Source organism: Aythya fuligula, chromosome 7, assembly GCF_009819795.1.
Source record: "Aythya fuligula isolate bAytFul2 chromosome 7, bAytFul2.pri, whole genome shotgun sequence".
NCBI classification, from domain to species: Eukaryota; Metazoa; Chordata; class Aves; order Anseriformes; family Anatidae; genus Aythya; species Aythya fuligula.
This window is the reverse complement of record NC_045565.1, coordinates 10,792,230-10,804,901: the sequence shown is the minus strand read 5'-3', so window position 1 is coordinate 10,804,901 and position 12,672 is coordinate 10,792,230.

Genomic DNA, 12,672 nt, shown 5'->3' with positions numbered 1-12,672 from the left:
TATACTGCTCTTTTGATTTTCTCATTTGGTTACAGGAATAGTAACATCCCAAACTCATTGAAGTCACTGGGATTTTTATTGAATACGAGATAATTTTTTCATCACATAGGGGAAACCTTATCTACAATCAAAAATTAGCACATCATCTGACATGCAAAAGAATTACTAATTGTAGACCTAAAATCTGGTTGCTTGGTTGTTGTTTTTTTGTTTGTTTGTTTGTTTTTGTTTTAATTTGTTTTAATATTTAGCTTTGCTAAATGGGAAATACATCTGCACAACTGTATCTTAACACTTTGGCAATGCTGCTTTTGTTACTTAGGGGAGACCAACAATAGGAAAACTCCATATTCTGTGTATAAATTAATTATGCATTTATTTTATATTTTGCCTTATAATTTAAAAATAAACTAATTTATTCACCTAAGTATAGTGTTCCAATTTGCAACTGCATAAAATATACTAAATAAAACAAGTGTAATTCAAATTTATAATTATAAAAAGAAAGGGAGAAAGTATTAGTATCTATGTTCATCAGTATTGATAAGAAGGGGTCTGTAATTTCCAAAAATGTCCACAAGATTTCTGGTACTATAAATGATCTTCACCAGAGAAATTGACCAAAACCCACTAGGGAGCACTTGAAAGTTAATACCTGGAGTAAAACCCTGGTGTGATTCTATTTTGCAAAGACTTAAATAAAGGACTTAAAACTTAAGTAAAGGACTGGGAGTAAAAATGTGTGGCCTCCTATTTCCTGTATCTGGAGAAAATCTGAAAATACTAGAAATAAGAGCATCATCTGACATAGTAAAAAGGAAAATAATAATAATAATAATAATAATAAAAAGATTCTAGGAGTAAAATATGACTTATTTTCTAAACATTAGTTTGTTTCTAAAATAATTTTTGTTGACTTTCCTAATTCATTAAATGAACAGTGGTCACTTTATAATAACTGATGGAAATTCTCTACTTTTTATTTCTTTTATCATTCTCATACAGAATAAAGATCAGATGTAGAAATGAGAAGGCAAAGGAATCCAAATGCTCAAAATTCCTTACAGTGCTTCCAGATGCAGCTGGCAAAGATGTATTGACTTTAAAACCTCAACAGAAAAGTGAGTTGCATTGCCAATGATTATACATGTGTTCAATAATCTTCAGTTAAAACTCCTGAATGCCAATCCATAAGATTAGCATCTTACTTTAGCTATTGTTCATAATAATAAAGCTGGAGAGATGTGTTTTCCCTCTTGCAGGTAATGGACTTGAACAAGAATGATTACAAAGTAGTGTGGGAGGCATCTGAGTTTGGTTTACCCTCTTCTGTAGATAGGCTAGTTGTAAGGCCATAACTTCATGACTCTTTATCTTTTATGGGATTTTAAGTAACAATACTTGAGCTTGGCTTTCTCTGTTTTACACACTAGGAATGTGGTGCTTATTTCTCATGAATGCAGAAAGTGGTCCTTCCTAACACTAGATTTTCCTTCCCAGAGGCAGCTCTGTCCCATCCATTACTTTCTTTATCCTGTACAAGGATACTTCTGTGCTCCATGGAAAGAATTCATTAATACTTGAGCACTAAAAGGTAATACTGAGTTCTATGTAATCCTATAAGGTAAAAATTGAAGTCTTTGTAACATTTTTTACCACCATGTGTTTAGTGTGGAGCCTATACAGGAATGAAAATTTTCATCAAAAATCAGTTGACCTATAGAATATTTTTACGTGATTATTGCAGGCACTTATAAGACGAAATCAAAGAGTGGTTTATAGTGGGGAGAGCTCACTGGAATTTGTATATATTGGAATTGGAGTGTGTCACCATTCCTATTAAATAATGACCTCTCTGTAAGAGACTATCTCGAATTATACTGAAATATATGGAACACATTCCTCCTTCTCCTTCTTTACCCATCACCTTTATCTTCATTAAAATATGGATTAAGATTCTTATCCTCCTTCTTTATCTCTGTTAAACCACTGTCACTGAAGACAAATTTTGTCGCACTAGCTGCTTTTTACAATGTTATTGTGCTTTTCTTGTATAGAGGAGTACATGAAATTTTCAGCTTCCAGCTTTTCATCCAGATAGCTGTTTGTAAAATGCTATGAGATCTTTCGGCAGAAAAGTTCAGATTTTTCTATTCTGCATGCAGACCTCTATCAGTGATTTTTCCGTATGGGTATGATACGATGTATTCACCCCACACAACACAGTATAAAGCCAAAAGCTGGAAAGCAAGAAAACAAAGTTGTCTAAGCAAAGTTAGCAATAGAACTGTATACAGTTGGATCTCAAAAATAGCTCTAAAAGAAAATCAAGTCCTCCTCAATCATTCTCCCTACATCCCCTGTCCTTGATTTTTATTTTGGGGTAGAGCTGAGAGGGGACCAGGGAGGAACTGAGGGTAAAAACAGGTGTTTTTCAAAATATCTTTTTCTTCCATGGCCAACATAAAAAATAGTATGTATTTAGGTAACTGAAACAGTGAGCATTTATCACCTTACCTGCTGCCTTACTTCCCTTATGAGCACAGAGGGACCATCCAGCTGGAAGTTACAAAACGGCTGGGGAGTGCTGACTCAGCTGGGTCTCAGTTGGCCTTTCTTGAAGTCTGGCAATAAGGTGTGGATATCGAGGATCAAATTTTTATTTCAGCTTTGACTGAGATAATGCAACAATTGATGGTTTTCAGGTGTTCTGGTGATCCAAACAACTCAGTATCTCTGTTTTCCCCCTTCCTTCATCACTTGTCTTGTGAATTTTTCTTCCCATAGGCAGGAAGGTGATTCTGAGAGGCATATTGCAGCCATTTAGATACTAGTCTTTCACTTCCAATCTTCTAAAAGCAAAATAGATTTCTTTTTAAATGAAATGAGTAAGAATTTTTTGTAAGTAGATGAGTTTAAATGTCTGAAGGAATGAGGCTTCCAAATGCCTTTGTCTTGTGCCAATGCAGGTGTGCTTGTGCACATAAGTGAATACATACAAATATTATTGGATATTGCAGTCTGAAAAGCAACTGAACTCAAGAAGTGGTTAAAACTTTTTTACTTCAAACTTACATGACCGTTTGAAGGATACTTTCAGCCTCTGAAATGTTGTGTGTACTGCTCATAACCTGAATGTTGAGTGTTTGCCATGTACTTGAGTGGTGAGTTAGCAGTAGTTCCAGGTGATGACTCACCCTGGCTGCTTTTCTCTCTTTTCCAAGTATTAAAAGTGTAGCTTCAGAAAAGCTATCACATGTCCACTGAATAAACCTAAGTTTTGGTATTATGTCATAAAAGGGTTAACTCCTCATGCTGAGTGCAGTGAAAATAATCAGCTATTTTACCAAGACCTACCATGCCTGTAGATTTGACAAAGCATTACAAAAACAGAAGCAAAAGTTAAGAATTAAATTGGGCTATTAAGCATCTGCTAAACCTTTATATGCCATAAATGTAATCATTTCATTAAAAGCAATGGAATTTAACACTGAAAAAATCTAAACCAAGATTTTTCTTTTTCACTTTTTATACCTGTACAGTGTAACAGTTATCTTTTCCTCTGACTTCTGATTCTTTTCCAATAAATTACAAATTCAAAAAATAGTATGACATTCATAGCTATGTTTTTCTGTGTATTTTCTTAGCAAATAAGGCATTTCTTCTCATGCTATATGTCAAACATACTTCATATTGTGTGTCTCAAAAAACAGATTTGACACGCCTCTTGACTGGTGAAAGATGAATGGCAAACTCACTGATCCATCTGTTTAAAATGCTTTTGGAACTGCTGCAGAAAAACCCATAATATTTTATAATTGTTTAGATAGTGATAACATTTTTAACTCTTCTTGTTTGTTTTTGCCATAAAGATATTTGCCAATTCAGAAAGGAAAACGTACTGGACCCTAATTCAGCAAAGACAAATTTTTACATTGAATAAACAATTATATTTTTTTCTTTTTATTTTCCATCATAAATTAAGTTCCATGAAAAGTTCAGGAACAGTCTTTATACCTTCAGAAGCATGAAAACCTAAGTCTGTCTGGTTAAGTCATCAGAGTTAGGATTAAACCCACAAAAACTAATATAGATCCAGCAGCAACATACGGCAGTATGTAACTAATACAAGAGAGCTTGAAGCTGGGCTTACTGGTAGTAGCCACTCTGTTCAAATTATTTCACAGGCCAGATAAAATTGCTGAAAATCATATGAGCCTATGGCATAATGAATATTTTACTGAGCCAAATATTCATAATGTAAAAACAAGTTATTCTAGCTCTCATAGCATGTGTGCAAAGTAGACATAATGCAACCAAACCTGTCTTTGAATAAATGCAATTGAATGATTAAAAGCACAGTAATCAGTGGGTTATTTAACTGTCATTAATTTTCCTCTTTCCATCGTTACATTCTTCTAAATGTGCCTTCAGATTATTCTTAGCAAAATGTATTTTTAATTTCTAAGTGTGCTTTCTTTAGCTTGCATCATAAACTATGGTCTGTGCGTATATGATTGCAGAAATTAATGTAACCTGTTCATACATATATCAGATTATATCTACCCCATTAGTTTCCTTAATTGCTAAGTAGTGGTTCCTGTATGTATCTCCTGTGCTGACCTCATCTATCAGTGGGACAACAGTAGAAAAGATTCTTCTGTTCCCAACAATATAAATTACTCTTTAGCATAGGTTATGTCTTCAAGCTGGTATAATGGCATTATTCACAAGAGGGAAGTTATTTGTGTTCAGGAGTGTTCTTAGAATTAGTACGCAACATCTCAAACCAGATCTATCAAGGTGAGAACACAGAATGTCTAGGGTCCAACAGCAGGATGAATGTGTAAATATTCTCAAAATTGGCAGTTTTAAACATTTATGGTTAGAAAATTATTAACTATTTTTCAAGCTTCATTCATATCTTGTACCTAGAATCAAAGGTAAGTTATAAAGTTAGTTCTGAAACAAATACATTTTTCAGGACTTTAAAATGCAACATGCTATTTTTTTTTTTTTTTTTTTTTCAAAATAAAAATTTGACTTTAAATCAAATATCTTTGCCCCAGTACAAAGTGAGCTACATGTGTTTCAGGATTTGCAAAAATATATGTGTTAGAAAGTGGAATTGCCATGTGAATTTTCTTCCAGTCTAGTTAAACTTTTAAGTCCTGTCAAATTAACCCTCAACACAGAACATTATTACAGAAAGAGAGTAACCTGTCACTTCCTGTTATTAAAGTGCATCTTTTTCTTCTGTACTTGCTATTTCTTAAGGTAATGGAGTGTTGTTTTTTTTCCTGCATCTTAATTAAAATTAAATATTTTTGAGATACAGCTTCTAGTGTGCCAATTAGCAGTAAACTAATATTGCAAGCTCCATGTTTCTGCTCTGCCTTAGTAACTATGAGGTAAAATATACTCAGTGGACAAATAAGATTATTGTTTTGCAATCAATAACTACATTTGCAATGATAATACTGTATTATTTTTTCAGTTTAATATTCTTTTAACTTTATGGTGTGTTTTAATTGCCTGTTTTAATTTGCAATGCATTAGTCCTAAAGACTAGATGATTAGTATTTTAAATATTTTTTTAAAAGTTATAATATATGGAATTTGTTTAAGTTGGTTAAGGTCTGGTATTTTTTTCTCTTCTTCCCTTTCTTCATTGTTTCCTTCCTTCCTTGTTTCTAATATTGTGTGGAAAGCATGGTTGTTCCTTCCTTAAATACTGAATTTAAAAAGAAGGAAAATCAAACGAAAGATGATTCCAGAAGGAAAATACAGTTCCTGAAACTATTAGAAATATAAACTCTCCTATAAGTGCTTTAGAAAGTTCCAAAATATTAACTGCTGAATGAGTCTGTAGCAGAGCATGGGACTGCAGCTACAGCAATCACTCATCATTTAATGTCTGAATCACTTATTGCTGACTAAAGAGAAACATCTCTCAGAGAACTCAATCCTTTTCCCATTGTTATATATGATTCATGAATTCCAGGTATTATACAATTGCACCATTAATCTAAAAGGAAGTAACGTTTGTCAAAATGTGTTTAACATTTAAAATTCTTTTCAAAGTAATTGCATTTTTTTCAATGTATTTACAATTACTCACAAACATCCTCTCAGACAACAGCAGGATTTTTGTAATACAGCTGGCATACAAGTTGTTGAAATGTTGTCTGCACTTCATTATATGTTTGCATTTCTGCTATAAAATACAAAATATACAATCTGCTACCAAAGATGAACAAAATTTATAATTGAAAGGTCTTAAGAAGTTAATGTGAAAACCAATTTGTTGTGTCTGTACTTACTCTTAGTTTATTCAGTACCTATCTCTTCAGAGTTTTAGACTGAAAATATGCATCATATATGCAAGTGTTTTTTAGATTTTTGCAAAAAAAAATAAAAATATATATATATATATATATATATATATATATATATATAGTTGCTGATGATACAGAAGGTGCTAAGTTCATGTGTGAAGTCTCCAACTATTTTGTTTGCTCACGGCATCAATGAAAGTGAGAGAAGACTTTGGCACTGATGTATGCATCATAGCTGATCCTGCTTTGAGCAGGAAGCAACCCTAGATGAACTTCCGAGGTCCCTTCCAGCCTGAATTTTCATCTGACCATTTTGATCTGAATTTAGGACTGAATGAGGGCCTGGAATGTTGTTTAAAATCCTTAAGTGGCCTATGCAGTGTATTTTTTTGTGTGTTTTAGAAGCTTTTTTTCCAGAGAAACGATTTTGAATGTAGAAAGTAATTTATCTAGTTATTTGGAAGACAACTTTGGCCTTGTGGTTTGTTCATATTGTAATTGTGCAAAAGAGTAAAAATAGTAATTAATAAGCCCTTGAGATAAGGTTATTTTAACAAAAGGTGACTGAATCATTTATTTATAATTAAATATTCTGTAATCTAATAAGGGCTATTTAATTTCTGTCTGAGAAAGTATGAAAGTACATACTTCATGACTTTGTCTTAGTCCTTTCTTTTGGATGTGGGAGGTACTATTAATGAAAGATAGTAGTTGCAGGATTTGCTTTATATTAAACGTACATTTGATGGTATGATATCTTGTTCAACCAGATGTATTATTTTTATACCTCGATGTAGTTATTTGAAAGCACACCATAGAAATTAGTATTGTTACTAAATGAAGTAAAATGCATCTCTAATATTATGTTATGGTGTTATGCTTCTGGGTTTAAAATGGTAAGCACAACTTCCAGCTTTGCACATAACTATAATTGTAACCTTATGGAGAACCTCAGAAGTGGATCTGGAGGATTCTTTCCTTTTTAATTGGAAAGATCCTGTCATGAAGGCGCTAGACTGGAAGTCAGGACTTTTCCGTTAGTGCCACAGACTTTCTATGTGGCCCTGGACAAGATTTGATTCTCACTACTGCAGTGTTCCACATAAATTTGAAATTTTGCTTTACTCTTTCACATGGTTTAAGAGATACAAGGATGTAATTGTAATACTGTTAGGTAACTGTAAAGTGGTGTCTGGATACAGACCATATGTGAAAGTTGAGTCTTTTTATCGAAATTATTTAACTCAGTCATTCCTCAGGAAGTTTCTCGCAAAAGGAATCCAACTACAGTAACAAAACGTAAAATTTCATGTAATTATTTTTAACCAAACATTTCTCATCTTAAACCTAAAAATATTTATGACTTGGTGGAATAATCAGAAACATTTTGTCTTAAATCTACCTGTTAAGCTCACAGTATGTCTAAAAGCAGGTTGGTTTAGAAATTAAAAATCAGTGAAAAACAGCTGTTATCTTGACACTCAGCTGAAACTTCTCAAGTAATGCTTGTGTTGTAATATAAAGATGTAATACTTTTGCCTATAAATAATACTTGTAGTATTGTTTGTATCATTATTATTTCTATTACAAGTATTGTTGTTGCAAGGTCTCTCAGTGGCTCAGGTTGGAGAAAGTTATTTAAAGAAGTCTCTGACTCAGTGGTGCTATTCAATATGTTATCTTACATTCTGATTTATATATTTATAAACTTATCCACTTTTTGTTGGCTTTTCAGAGTTCTTCTACAGTGTTTCTCTATTTGTTGGTCTGGCAAAGTCTTCTAAGTGAGACTTGGAGACACCAAAATGTTGCTTAGCAATTCACTGAAGCCAATAGAATGTTTTTTCTATTGCTCTCCTGCTGTGCTTGAAATTCACCCATTTATGTTTAAGTATGACAATATGAAACAAGTAGAAATAACCGCTATTTCTTTTATCATATCTCTGGGACAAATTCATCAGCTTTTCATCAAGCAAGACTTGTATTGTCCTCAACAGGATTTCTGTGTGATGAAAGACTGCTACGTTTAGTGCTTTGAGCTTTTACATCTTACACTCTTTGTGCCTGAGTATTGACAAATGCACTTTTCTAGCAACTTATTTATTTTCTTATTGGAAGCAGAAGCTTGGTTCTACTCCCCTTTCCTGATTCTTGTTGATGTCAGGCAAATTTACATGGATGATTGCTCCCTTAGAATACTTATCTATCTTCATAACTGGGAGATACTACAATCAGTGCAAACCAAAAGAAGAGAGATCACCCAAATTCAATTTATTCAAAGGGTATATTAACCTTCAAAATCTGATTTATTCTTTATTTATATATCCATGAACTCCCACATATTTGTAATGTTTTTTATATCAACTCTGCTCATGAAGCAGGTGACTTTGTATTAGTTGTGGTGTCTCACTTTTCTGGGTATCTGAACCCTGTTGCTGCTATATAAAGCCTGCTATATTTCTGTTTTCATAGTGAAAAGTGCAATGAAAGCATAAAAGTCTCTATATTCAAATATGTTAAATGTCTAAAATATTTTTGTGAATGACATCTCATGAGAGATTAGGAACCATTTACATTATATGAGATTTTTGTTATTATTATTTGCTTAATTCCTTCTTTGCTTGTGATTTCCCTCCTTGTGCGCACAAAGTATCACTTAAACTGCAGCATTCAGTTACAGATGTCTGGTCTGATTAGGGTTGTACTCACAGTGTAGTGTCCTCATAGGGTCCACTGCATGTTCCCATTTTGTGCATGCAGTACAGGGTCACCGAGCAACATTGTGCAGAAATTGCTCATCATGATCATCACCATTCCAATAGGGATTCTCATTATTACTCCCTCTTTCCTCCCCAGGGGCACACTGTGGTGCTTTCTATCACTCCTCTGAGTCAGCTGTCACCTATTTATCATTCCTATTTATGTAATTTCAAATAGGTCTGTACATATCACTGATACACATTCCCATGGTTTACAAATGCTCTTCAGAAACTTTCTCAGACCAATCAGTCTGATCACTGTGCATCATCATATCAAGCACTCTTTATTGTTGCCAGCTGAGCTTAAAATGTTCAGATTAGATGTGTTCCTTTATGTTGTTGAGGTTACTTTCTACTTATCTCTTTTTGAAGGTTAAGTAGGTATACAAACAAAAAGAAATGCAGTTACATAAATAGAATGCCTTTCAGATTTTATTTATTATTTTTTTTAATTTAAGAAATTTACAGAAATCTTAATAGTGAGGGTTTGAAAGGAATTTTAACTATCCAGCTCCCATCTGAGACTGAAAAATCTCTCATCTTTAACCATTATAATAATTCTTCAATTACATGTTCCTCCCCCACTTCCTGGAGGCAAACAGCACACCAAACAAAAACAGTGCAGCTTCAAATTTAATGAAATGCCTTATTACAAGCAGACTCAGTCAGCAATTAAGCTTTTAAAACCAGCTTTGGCATCCTCATCATAAGTAGTTTTGCAAATTTGCAATACTACATTGACTAGTAACTAGAGCCAGTTAAAGAATATATATATACATATATATATGGTGACAAATCTGAGCTTCTGGGGGTTCACTTCCTTCATATTAAAATGAAAAAACAAAACAAAACATTCAAACAAAAAAAAAAAAAAACATTCTGAATGCTTACATGTATGTAAATTTTAAGTAAGTGAGAAAGGTAGATTTTCAACTTGCATCTTTTTTATATATCAAAGGAAAAAAAGAGCGCACCATGAACCAGTGAAATTTTTATTGCTTTATGCATCTTTTCTATTTGGCTGAAAAAACATTATTCAATTAAAAAAAAACTTTAGTTGAAATCACCTTGGCCAGCTGTTGAAGGTAATCCCTTTACCATCTATTTACTATCTATTTTAATCAGTAGAATCAGTAGTTTTTAGTAACCTTTATACAATATGTGAAGAAAAAGGTTATCTTCTAAAAAAAGAGCCCAAGTATAATGGTAGACTAAATTCAAAATGGAGATTTGTAAGAACAAAAGTAGTAGGTAGTCCCTAGTAAAACTATGAATTTAACCTTTTTAAAAATGCACAGAGAAATGTTAGACCCTTATGAATGGCATTTACACAAGCCAGTGCACAAACCAAATATTTAGAGTTATGTGCTTCTTCCAAGGAATAGATATGCTCACCTGACTTGACTCAAAGCCCTGACTCTTGTCATGGAATTCAGAAGATGAAAGTTTTTCCTTCAAAAAAAAATTCTTTGAGAAGTTTTACCTAAACTTTTTTTTTTTTTTCCAAAACATTAGTAGCTAGAATGTTTTTATGTGATATGAGGCTAAACACTCTGATTTGCTTAACGATGCCTTTTGTTCCCTCACCTCTGAAGTGTCCAAATTTCCATGATATACAGTGGTCCAGGAAAGACATCTCCAAGAAACTATTGCAGTGAAGCAATAGTTTGTGCCTGAACTGTCTCCAGACACAACCCATATGTTTGGATAGATCACTGGACCATAGAATTTCTGGCCCTAATTGCCACACCTTCTCCATCTCACAGAAGATACAATTGATGGATTATTAGAAAGAGAAAGGAGATGAAACTACCACCAGGTTACTGCATTTTGAGTGGTATCAAAGAAAAAGATCAGATTGTAAAATTGTCCTCATTTTAAACATATTTTCTATGTTCTCATTCAGTTAAGGTTTTACATGTCTGACTATATCAATGCACTTGCTTAGAATTGTGACAATTCATCATATACTATGATAAGCAATATAGCTGTCACCACCTTTTTAGCAGAAGATAAAATTGGAAAGCGATCTGATTTTCAAAATTAATCTGAATTGTTACATGCTTTTATTTAAGCTGTTTACGTGAAAATCTTTGGTTGCTGTTTTAGCAAGGATACCCAAGGAATACATGTATACCATGTCAACTGGCCAATCTATTTCCATCTCTCTCTTCGCTCTGAAGATAAGGAGCCTGCAAAGTTTTTATTAGTCTCCAAACAAAGAAAATCAGAGCTGCCAGTGTGAGCGGCAGGCAGGAGATCAATTTTTAAATGCATAGTCAAATCAAATATATGCTTTCCAGAAGAAGAAACAGAAACAGAATCTCAGACATCTTGTTTGGGTTAAATCTCTATCATTCATGTAACGTGTATTAACTTGAAATGATGGATGCAATTTAAAGTATGTAAAGTTGTAATTTCTGACTGATTAGGAAGAAAAACATTTAGAAGAAAACTGAACTTCAGAAGCCTGCATCTCATTTATATTTAACAGGTCTATTGAATCCCTCTTTCTCAGCAGAATAGTAGTGGTGCATCAGAAATTTTTAAGAGTTGCTTGTTGACTTGGTGGCAGCTAAAGAAAAATGTTTTCCTGTTACTGTCAAAATAAATGCTGGTATTTAAGGAAAGTTACCACTGTCATTTAATAGAATGCATTTTAAGCTTATAAAATTGCATAATTAATTATATTTTCTTTGAACTCCCCAGTCAAGTTAGAAAGTTCCAATAACAGGTTATAAAATCTCTGCAAAAAAGCTTTGGACATTTGTAGAATGTATCTTCTGTTCATTTGTTTTTATGATTGCAGGAAACAGGTTTTGAATGAGGCTGTAGTTTGGATCAAGAACCTGTAACTATGCTTGTTGATCATTTAGCCATATCACAGATGATGAAAAAGATGATGATTTTTTTTTTTTTTTGAGAGTTTCAGGGTAATCTATGTTCAAATGTAGCCATAATTTGGAGTAATAATTAAATGTGACATTACCAAGTCTGTATTTCAGACCAAATCTTGAATTTACTGGCAAACAAACACAAATGATTGGAAATCTCAGATAGGGTACAGTAGCAGCTAAACTATGATTGATCATTTTTATGAGCCAAGGTAAATGGAAGATCAACTGCAATAGCTACTGCATAATTAAGGTGCAGAGTGTTGTTATGGGAAAAAGATGTATTTTGAGGCTTTCAAAATATGATTTTAATGACTAGACTTGGGTTAAAGGTTAAATTTTCTCCTTAACATTTGTCAGCAAGCCTATGAGTGTCATTAACATAGTAGAAAATACTAAAGATCACCATTCTGCTTTTCCTTCAGTAAATGTGATGCAACCTGACTGGTGTTCTAATTTCCATAACTTCGGTTTCCTTGAATAGCTATCTACTCTCATATCACATCTAAGATGATAGTTTCTTTTAAAAGAAAATTATAAATGGGTGTTTTAGCTAAAGGTTGGGTGTTTTAAAAGGTAAAAGATCAAAATATAAACATGAGTGAAGCTAATTCATAAATTGTGTTTTGGAGTAACACCTTTATGTTCCTGCTGTGACTGTGCTGAAAAACAGTTACGGCA